Source organism: Mytilus galloprovincialis, chromosome 3 (assembly GCF_965363235.1).
Source record: "Mytilus galloprovincialis chromosome 3, xbMytGall1.hap1.1, whole genome shotgun sequence".
Taxonomy (NCBI): domain Eukaryota; kingdom Metazoa; phylum Mollusca; class Bivalvia; order Mytilida; family Mytilidae; genus Mytilus; species Mytilus galloprovincialis.
In genome coordinates this window covers 84,095,140-84,106,913 of record NC_134840.1, presented here as the reverse complement: position 1 = coordinate 84,106,913, position 11,774 = coordinate 84,095,140, and the positions used below count along the sequence as shown (strand labels likewise).

The following is an 11,774-nucleotide window of genomic DNA, read 5'->3' as shown; positions in this document are numbered from 1 at the left end:
GTCATCAAATTGCCAAATATGATAGTACAAGGATAAAGGCTGTGGATTTTCTATAAAATTTCCATATGTTGAGCATTGAATCAGCAAAAGGGTACACAATCCTTAATCACAATCTAAATTCAGAGCTGTATCAAGCTTAAATTTTGTGTCCAAACTTGCACCAACTTTTCAGGGTTTGACCTCTGCGGTCGTATAAAGCTGCGCCCTGCGGAGAATCTGGTTGTCTTCTATCTGAACACAATATTTTTCTCTCATCTAATTTGGGATCAATTGTTTAGGGGGAAAATACCCCCTGCCCCTCCCTTTTGAGGTTAAATAGTTGTTCCGTAATAGAATATTGAGAAAAATGATCAGTAAGAAAAAATCTTTTAAAATAAGAAAACATTTGTTTTTTCTATTTTTACATTTTAGTTCCTAGGTAAAATTAAATCAGACTGTGAATTGATACATATGTCTGTTTACCAGGAATGGGGTCGATTATTTTAAAATGTAATCGATTAAATTACAACTACTTTGCTAATAAAATGTAATCGATTACATTACAATTACACCCTATTTCATATGTAATCGATTACATTAGATTACTTTTCTTTAAAGTAATCATGATTACTTTAGATTACTTATGATTACATTGTATATTGCAATATAAAAGTTTTTTTATAGCTTTTTATCCTCACAAAAAAAGCTAATTTTGGTGATTTTTTTAAAAGCCTTATTTTTTCATCTTATTTAAAAGAATTTGTAGACAAGAATAGTGTAACCATTCATGTAACATGTTTTTTGTTATATCTATTTTACATGACTGTATTTATGTATCCCGTCATACTTTGAACGACAAAATTGTTTCATGTCTACCTGTGCGAATTTCAAACACGCAATTTTACACCAGTACTTAATACCCTCCATCCTTTATGTGTGCATTTTACATAGATAAATTAAATCGTATAATATAAACAAAATGAGGATGTTAAATTTGATGTATGCCTTTTTGCGTTTCTTCATTACATTTGTTGTTTTTATAATTATTATTGTACCCCTATTTTTTTTACATTTTTACCTATTGTGTCTGTTTGTTTTGTTCACGCATCGGTGACAATATAATGGAATTTGATGCGACTGTCATACAAGTTTTAGCTAGCTATAAAACCAGGTTCAATCCACCATTTTCTACATTTGAAAATGCCTGTATCAAGTCAGGAGTACTAGTATGACAGTTCTTGTCCATTTGTTTTTGATGCGTTTTGTTATTTGATTTTGCCATGTGATTAAGAACTTTCCGAATTGATTTTCCTCTGATTCATTATTTTTGTGATTTTACTTTTTAATGCGTTAAGGTTATTTATTTGATTTAAATATTTGGGGAAATCCCCTTTAAAACTTAAGGCCTCATATCATGCTCACGGAGAAATTTTCAACACAATGAAATGTACATTTACCTGTTGAAACCCACACTCGATGGTGAACGAAATCATTTGAGTATAAATAAATTTGGAGTATTAACTGTTTTCTGATTGGTTAAAAGTATTAGTTTTATTTTCAATGTTCACAATTTTTATGGCGACACGCCCACTCTGACGTTGTGTATTCATACGCCAACATGTGTGTACGTTGTTATTGTTAATATAAATGATATAAAAAGTTCTTTGAGCCTTATTTTTGATAGAAATTTATTTATAATGAATGGCAATAATTTATTTTGAATTGATTGACCCATAAAATTAATGTTTGACTCTTCACATTTTACATTATCCGCTTCGCGGATTATTCAATGTGAAGAGTCAAAAATTAATTTTATGGTTCAATAAATTCAAAATAAATAATAGCCATTCTTTAAATGGACTAAAATATCAACCATAAGCATAACAAATTAATGATTTATAGGTTGCAAACAAAAAATATTAATAAATGAAATATGTTTTTCCAATTATTGCAAAAGAAACAAGGTTGAGTCGTTCCACGCATCGTTGTATGCATTGGAAACAAGAACAGATTGAAGAGGTCGTATGAATTATTAAATGTTATTTCTGCAACTTCTATTTAAATATTCATTAGGAAAAGTAATATCGGGTAAGTGACTGTATATGGCATAGAAATATACAGTCAACGCATTTTGACTGCTCAAATAGAACGAGTGCAGTATAAAGTTTTATTGTCTGTTGGGACATAATTGACACATCCATTAATGTTATTACAGGTGTTAATCACTACTTCCATTCTTTTTAACAAACAATAGGTGAGCTTGGGTATTAAAATTTTATGATTAATTAATCAAAAGCAAATATGATAAAAAATATACAAAATCCTGGGCGTATTGCATTTCCGCTAATTTTTCAAAGTCCCAATGCTACGTTTCCGCAAATTTAAAGTATACGTTTCCGCAATTTGTATTTATTACTTTTCCGGAATTTTACCTGGTAAATTATAAATATTTGAATATATATTGACTTGGAAAATGTTGCTATGTCCTTATACAGAGACAGGCGAAAACAGTTTCCAAAATTACCTAAATGTAGATTAGAAATTCACGAGACATTTTAAAAGACAAATAGATTTGAACACTAACAAAACTGAAACTTATTTTCACTTTTAATTAGTCAATGATTTTGATTCGGGAATCGTTATACTTTCATGTTTCACCAACTTGGTATGTCTATGTAATGAAATGACTGATATTTTCATAGATGGCACATTTAAATCCTGTCCGAAATTCTTCTACCAACTCAGTTTATTCGATACATGGATGTAAAAATGGTAACTACATTCGTCTTGTATTTGCGTTACTTCCACTTAAATCCGAGGAATGTTACACGAAACTGTTGGATCGGCTTATTGATGTGTGCACTACCCGAAGAATAACTCTCCAGCCCGAGGTAGTTCATAATGACTTTGAATGTCTAATGCATACTGCTGTTACGAAAACACGAATAGTGCCGAGTCTTTTCATGCCCTGCAGTTTTACGCTAGCCATCCTAACATTTTTGTTTTTATCAATGTGTTATTGAAATTGCAAACGACATCTTACATAAAGATGAGAACTCGAACTGTAAAAGCACCCGTTTGGGAATGTGAAAAGGAGAAGATGGACTTCCTTCTTGAACAAAATACAAAACTTGTAAACGGTGAATGTACTACTGTGGACTTTGTACGGCGTGTTGGCTACACATATTCTGCCAGAACTGACTTATGAACTCATATCAAGATATTTCTGATTAGTGCTAACTTTTGAACATACGTTTTCATAGATTTAAATGATGAATTTTACTTGCATGTTATGATGACCTTTGACTTACTTAATATTTATTTTATATTATGGCTTTGCTTTCGATCAACAGGTATTCCTCAATTATTTGCGGAAAAGCAATAATTTATTTTTTCCGGAATAGTTACTTTTTTTCCGGAAAAGTAAGATATTTATTTGCGGAAACGTAAACTTTTTTTTCCGCAAACGTCATCTTTTTTTTCCGGAAAAGTAATGCCAATTTGCGGAAACGTAAAACGCCGAAAATCCTAAATGTGAACTTTGAACGAACAATTGTCGGGTCATATTACGACCGCAATTTTTTTTTGCGGTCGTAAAAAATGTCTCCTGCTCAGTTATATGCATTGTGTACAGTAATTGGTCTACCTTGCACTGTATAAGCCATGCGCGTAGCTACGTTTACGTCAAAACGCCCGGGCGTACACTTGAATTTTGAAAATAAAACAAATAATCGACATAGAATAAGAAAAACTGGTCAAAAGCACATCAGCCTTGTGCTTCTTTTTTTAATGGATTGTAATTTTGAATAAAAACGGACTAAATTTACTCAAATAGATCATTTAATATATTTGTTCGAATCTTTTGTAAAAGTCTGAATCCACTATGAATTCTACGTACTTTTCTTATATTTAAAGCAATTCACTATCTGCTCAGATTCGATATGCTGTTTGTATTTTTGTCGAGCCTGTGATTTATGTCCCAAAAGCGAGACAAAGCGGCGTCAATATTTAGGTTCCGAATGTGGATAAAGTCTTTTGAATGACTCTCCGTGAAATTTTACGAAAGTTGTACAGAAACTGTTTATGATCAAAAGAGTATTCAGAGCAATATAATAATGCAATTATATCTTTAATTTTCCCGCATTTTAAGGACAAAATGTATTTCTTTCTGCAATTAATAAGTGGTCGCAGTTTGGGTTTACATTTTGTTATTTCTCAATTACATTAACTACTTGTCGAACCTTCATCGAAATTTATGAAAATGCCGAAGACTAATGTCTAAAGCTAAAATTTTGAAAGCATTTGTTTTCGTTCATTTTTCGGTTCTTTTCTGATAGACAGATAGCCGGACTCTTCTTTACGCAAGTAATTGTTTTACAGGCTCAATTTATCAACCTTCATAGATTGTCGTGAAATATTCCAGATCAAGAAAAAAATATCAAAAGAAAATTTTAGATTTTTTTTAAATCCCTTCAAAGGAATGATAAATTGATTCACTTTTTGTGGGAAGAAATCCTAGGTGTTCCAGAATTTTTTGATATTGCACCTCTTAGAAATATTTTTTTTTCGTGTTCATTAAAAGGTGCTTTTGTTGATTGAATGCTCACTCACGGCACCCTTTAAACTTATTTAAAAGTAATATTGGTTTGGACGTTTTCTCTAAAACCAATGACCATTAGGCTAGCTTCCAGTTTAACACGATGAATAAGTTAACATATTACAAAATTTAACCAAAAAAAATAAACCATTTAGATTCAAAAGTATGTTGTTATCAAAGATTTTTTACTGACAGGAATCATTATGGTATCTCATTCTCGATAGCTTTCGGGGGCGTCGGATCGTCCCTTTCGAACCCACTACCAACAGGTGCTTTGGCATTGAGAGGTTGGCACCCCTCATATCCCTCGCCAAGGTTCGGGCGTACACGTAAAAATGACCCAGCTACGCCACTATAAGCCAATCAAATATGTGGAATTTTAACGTGAAGTATAATAAAACTATATTATACTCCAAGTAACTGACGAAAAATGTCTGTCCTTCTATTGAGCTCAAACTAGCCAACGTATGGTATGTGTCTTTTAGGGTTTATGATATATATATATATAATAGTTTGAAATTACTAGATTATACATTTGTAGTAATAAATCAGAGAATATACACAACAGACTGACTGACTGGATGATTTTAACAGTACACAATCATTTTAAATTAACATATTTTGCCAAAAAAGCATACTGTCAAATAAGGCCCGGGAAATAAAGATTTGGCAAAATTAGACCCGGGATTTCAGGATTGTACCGATCCCATATCTATCGTGTCTATTCTTTGAAAAAAAGAAGAACCTATCATGCACTTTTTATTATGGTTTGATCTTGTTCTCGGATATTATAAACAATAGGTCAATTATTATATTTAGTGTATGGAACAATCAAAGTTGTACATATATAAAAAAGAAGATGTGGTATGATTGCCAATACCGGAGACAACTGTCTACAAGAGATCAAAATGACACAGAAATTAACAACTTTAGATCACCGTATGGCCTTCAACAATGAGCCATGTCTGTCTGGCTGTGTTTATATTACATTGACCTCAATTTCATGGCTCATTGCTCAATGTTGATTTTGTGGTTGAATGTCAGGCACTGCTAGGAACAGGACCACTATATTTGGTGAATATAATGATTATAGGGTGTACATGTTTGTCTGGCTTGGTTTATTTTACTCACTCGGCTCTGACCTTGGTAATGTTCAGTTTATGTATTAAATTAAAACCTTCACATTAAACACGTTCATCTGCATTTGTTTGCACCTGTTGTTCAGGGGTTGTCGTTTGTTGTGGTTCACAAGTGTTTATCCTTTCTTGGTTTTTTTTTTTTTTTGTGTATGGATTAATTAGTCTTGATTTTTCTGTTTGAATTGTTTTACACTAGTCATTCTGGGGCCCTTTATAGCTTGCTGTTCAGTGTTAGGGTATTACATCTATGGTGTTAGCCAATGCTCTGTGTCGAGACTGTACTATTGTACTTTGACCTATAATTGTTTACTTTTCATACATTGTGACTTGGGTGGAGAGTTGCCTAATTGGCATACCACTTCTACTTATATCTATTTCAACATAAATTCAGGCATAAGTAAATTAGGCGAGACATTTCAGAGTGTACACTGTCTTGACAGGAAGGTTAACATAGTAAAGTTTAGTTTCAGTATCGAGAATATTTACACCACAACCAGTTTAGCTTAATACGAACATAGTCTCAGACATTTAAATTATTTGATTTGTATTTCATTCATTCAATGTTTTATTAAAGTCTCATCTCTCAACAAGTACAATCAATCTTTATACATTGTAAAATAACACTAGATAAAATGAGAGCCATTATATACAGAATTATAAGAGACTATTAAAATGCATAGATATAATACACAAATTGAAATAAAATACTATTTACAATATATAAAATTTCTACGTCTTTTTCAAATCAATTGACAGGTTTTGGCACACATACCTATCATATTTACATCTGAGAATAAAAACACTAACTTTTGATTATCATCTAAAGTATTAAAATTATCATTAAAAGTTTCAGCAACATGATATAAATGGTTTCAAATATCGTCATATAGAGGACATCTTAATAAAAATGCGCTTCATCTTCAATAAAAACGTCACATATATGGCACACTCTATTTTCTAAAAAAATATTTTCATATCTCCCTGTTTCAATTCTTAGGGGAGCAACACCACATCTAAATTTGTCGAAAGCACTTCTGTGACTGAAGGGTAAAGCTATTTTGCAGTATTCCTCCGGTTCAAAATTTTCCTTAAACAGTCTGTAAGTTCGTAGCTTATTGCCACCTCTGCCCGATATAGATTTGTCAGAATGTAAAACAGCATTCCAATTATCGACATGTTTTTCGCATGTTTTTTGCATGAATGTAAAAACTGAAAGTCTTTCTGATGCATACTATTACTGTTTTCCTTTTTTGAATAATATGTTGTGTGTTCGGAAAAATAGGATAAAAATGTTTATAAATATTAAATATATATGAAAAAGTGAACAAATATGTATTTTAATAATTAATATGCCTTAATAAGGAAAATGACATGTCCTTGAAATGATTAAACACTATGACTAGATACAATTCTATTCAAAATAATAAAATAGAAGAGCATTTCAAACTTTATAAACAAAACATGTCTGATATGATTTCTCATTTTTCTCACCACTTATATCACTTGACACTATCATCAATCCAGTTTCTCTGTTGATGTCTATAGCATAAGGATCTTTGATTTCATCAGCATCTGATAGTATTGTCTTACAGACCTTACCATCTGGTGATACTACCACGATACTGTTGTTTCCAGCAGAAGCTACATAAACAAACCCATTTTTGTCTAATGTAAGTCCTCGTGGTCTGGCAATGTCTTGTTGCTGAAATGTCCAGAGAGGTTCACCAGTAGCTTTGTAGCAGCAAACTTTATTTGCAACGTTATTGGTACCATAGATTTTTCCTTGGAATAATGAAATACGAAACACTCCTCTCATTCCTTCTACGATTGTATGAGACATATCACTCAGATTCACTGTAGTACACTGGCTGCGACTATCACTGATGACCAAATTTTTACCATCACTTGCTACTCCAAAACAGTTGTGAGAAAGTTTAATTGATTGAATAATTTTACTTCTATTTACATCCACCAGGACTGTCTGGTTTCCTCGTCCTAATGCGACAGCCACTGTATTATTCATGACTAGGCAATCATCACATGGACGCTCTGTGAATGTTACTACTTTTCTGATAAAAATGCCATCATTTTTGAACAACAGTAGTTTGTTTTTGTTGATATCAAGTATTATAAATTTACCATCAGGTAATATAAGACAGGCAGTTATATCTAAAGACTTTATATCTTTTGAAATTGTCAGTCTTGTCAACAAGGATGGTTTTATTTGGTCCACTCCAGGAACTTTTGGAAGCAAATGCTGGGCTTGATCTTTTCTTCCTGTCTTTATTTTGAGAGTAGAAGTGGTGGTATTGATATTGATATTTCCAAATGATTTGACATCTTTTAAAATTGATTGTAGAGCAGATGAAAGGTTAACCTCTAGATTTTTTTCAATGAAGTGGTCTCCTCTTTCTAAATCTTCTATATATTTTGTCGTTTGTGATGTAATTTTCTCGATCTCTCTTAGAGCAATAAACATTTGTAGCTCTGTAGTATATCGTGTCGTTTTGGAAAACTGACTCTGCATTTGGTTTATCTGACTGGCCCGCTGTTCCATTTGTTGCATGATACTGGCCATATTTGATTTTAGCTTTGAATATTTAGATTCTAAATCATTAAGTAAGTCTTGCTCTAATTTGTTTAAGTAATCATCAATCGACTTCCTCATATACCGTATTTTCTCAATGGCTTTGGTGTTCTGCGTATCGGTGGTAGTGATCCTGGTTTTTAGATACAGTATGGCTGTATCTATGTTTTCCTTCACATCCTTTAAATCTTTTTCAAAAAGTTGTACTGAGGCAGATGATTCGACTTGCTGAAGGATATCTGACAAAGGTTTCATTTCTTGACACATCTTGTGTTTATCAGTGACACACTGAACACAGCATGGACAGGCATGGAAAGAACAGTAAAGTTCAAACTTCTTCTTGTGGTGTTGGCACTGGCTACTTATTTCTTGCATGAATGTAGGTAACTTTTGGTAATCATCAGCTGTCATGGTTTTATGGTTCTTAGACAGTCTCGACTTGCTGTGAGGTTTTTCACAGTCTCCACAAAATAAAACCTCACATTCTGTGCACCAGATGACTGCTGAATTGGAGATTCCATCGTCATTGCAAATTGTACAAAGTTGTTTGACTGATGAGGCCATTAGTTTTTCTCTTTACATCTGAAATATATGGGGGAAAGCTAGAGCTATAAATATGAATGAGTTATATAACAAATAATTTGCCGAAAAATATTACTGTAGTAAGTAATCAGTATTATGAATAGATTATACAAGTCCCGATGTCTCATGACAAACCATATGCTATAGCTATATATACATAAGGAAACTGTAAAAAGAAAAAAAGAAAAAAAAAGGGATCAGCAAGACAAGATCTTCAAAAGTGCAGCTATCCAAAATTATCAGTTGACTCCTTGAAGGAACTTCAATGACGACTTTTATTATTTTTGTTTTGTTTTCACGTACTATCTTAAAAACTATAATGAAAAGATTGATTTCTAAATTGCAAAATTGATCAATAAGTACTACATATCTAAAAATAGAAGAAATTGTTAGTCCTCTTCCTTTAAAAGATTATTGAGAACTTTAGATTGACCGAAAGACAAAATCTATTTGACTGAAGAGGTATGTCAACTTCTTCTCATATGAGTTATTGTCCTTTAACATGTTTAAGATGGATTTATATGTCCCATCCCCATCTAGGGGGCATTATTTTTGTCGGTCTGTGTGTCCGTTCGTTTGTTCAGTCGTTCTTTCGTCTGGCTGTCTGTCTGTCTGTCCCACTACAGATTTAAGGTTTTGGTTATATTAGTTTTTAATGCACTTAGTTTAAGTCCAATTAATTTGAAACTTAGTTCACACATTGCATATGCTATAACCTTTCTTATGCTTATGTTAAATTAGAGTTTTGATCCTTTAAACATAGCAAATGAAAGTGCTAGTGTTAAATTAGAGTTTTTGGTCAGGGTAGTTTTTTCAGTTTTTGATAAAATTGAAATCCAATCAACTTGAAACTTAGTACATATGGTCCCTATGATATGATCTTCTTAATTTGAACGCCAATTTAGAGTTTTGACCTCAATTTCACGGTCCACTGACTATAGAGAATGGTAATGGGAGTGGGTCATCTATGTACTATGAACACATTCTTGTTCCTTTTTAGTTTTGTTTTGGGAATCAAAGGTATGTTTGCATAAGAAAACTTCAAACAGCAAAAATTATTAGCTTTACTAGATCTACAAATAAGTCATATCTGAAATTGATAGTTAACTTAAATGATATTTTATCAATTTTTGAAGATCAAAAGCAGAGAGACCATAAACAACAAAAAATAATCAGTCAAACATCTACTCTATATATGATCTTGGCGAGTCCATCCAGATATTTATGAAGTTGCACCGAATGATCAAGTTGAGAGACATTATAAGACTCTTAATTTCTAACCTGGAGTTCATTCTCGGAGTGACACTGAGAAATTAAGATATCTAGAAGAAAAAAAAGAATGTACTATCTCCTTGAAATTTTTGGACTGTGTCAGAATAAAATATCAAATAAAGTAAATTTTCCCTTTCTTGTGTTGGACATTTTATATTATGTTTTTACTTTCTGTTTTAAACAATCAAGGATTTCTTGTTTTATGTATTGATATACTATTGCCAGAGTTTAATGAAATTTTGATTTTAGTTAATTAAATAAATGTGCAATTGAATTATTTGAACATTCTTACCATGAACATTTTGACGGAAAGGAATTTGAACAGGGAAGTAAAATGTCCAATATCTGGGACACTTACATATATTATTGATTCAAATATAAATTCTTATCCCAACAATTAAATGTCTTTGTATGAATATAAATTTGATACACTAATAATTTTTTTTTATTTAAATGCGTGTTTCTTTTCCATACTTACTTAAAAACCCTCAACAATTTTTAAAGAATCAGGCTCCAATGTGTGTAATCACACAAATCTGATAAATATTGTTTATTTACATTCAATTAAAACAACTTTCATATTTTTTTTTAATTTATTAAACATCTTAAAAAAATATCAATTTTGAATAAGTTCTAGTATAACTAAGTTAAACTTTTTTAATGACAGTACATGTAACCCTTTCTCTTTACAGATAAATAAAATATAAATAATATGAAACATGCATGGATTAGTTTTTATCCATGTTTCTTTAACCTTAAAAATTGAAAGAATATCCCATATTCCAATTTGATATTATTGAGGAATGGTAGAACCTTTAACACAGGATTTCGTCTTTACTTATTCGGGACTACGGAATTTCGTTTCTTTATATTCAGGGTTTCGGAATCGGACACCCCAAACCCTAACCCCTAAATTTATAGATTCTGGAACTAAAATACCACCAACTATTTCCAGAAATAATTGGAAATTACGGACCTACATGTAAACGTCAAAAACTCCATTCCAATTTCCCCTGTACCCATATCAGATATACTTACTCTATAGATAGAATCATATACCTGTATCTTATCTCATTCTATCCGTAGTTTGTCTACTCTTTGTCAGGATAAAAGCGAGTTTAATATATTGTAACTGCGACTGTATGATGGTGCTTACAAGAAAGCTTAATTCTTTTTAGCAAACAAAACTGTTACTACGGATGCTGCTAACGAATTGCTGATGGAGAAGGAATTGGAAGAAGACATTGATAATTGTGTTGTTGATAATGTGCTACCTTTAGAAACATAGACTGCCCTGAAACGACTGAAAACTTGGAAAAGAGCATGCATGAGTGGCGAGAGATTGTGCGGTCTTGCCATGCTCCATGTTCATCGCGATAAGGATATCAGCAGACCAAATTATGATTCTGAAACGATTTGACTGAACCGGCCATAGAAAAATTTAACAAACTCTACTGAATCGATGTTTGTTCTATGTTCTGACAGCAGACTCAAATCAGTGATATTTGGATGATTATCTTACATATAAATTTAAATAAAGTTGTTAAAAATTTGGTGTTAGTAAAAGACTTAAAATATAAAAAAAAATATATAAAAAGTGTCCAAATTCAAAACATTA

General features: G+C 31.9%; 1 long non-coding RNA gene across 1 annotated transcript; it reads right to left on the bottom strand.

Annotated features, from left to right (window-relative positions):
* Positions 1-7,111: 7,111 nt before the first annotated feature.
* On the bottom strand, positions 7,112-10,504 carry LOC143069179 (uncharacterized). Its single transcript, XR_012976339.1, has 2 exons — positions 10,449-10,504; positions 7,112-8,884 (listed from the first exon to the last, which is right to left on the bottom strand). It is a non-coding gene; the product is annotated as an uncharacterized LOC143069179 (long non-coding RNA).
* Positions 10,505-11,774: the final 1,270 nt, after the last annotated feature.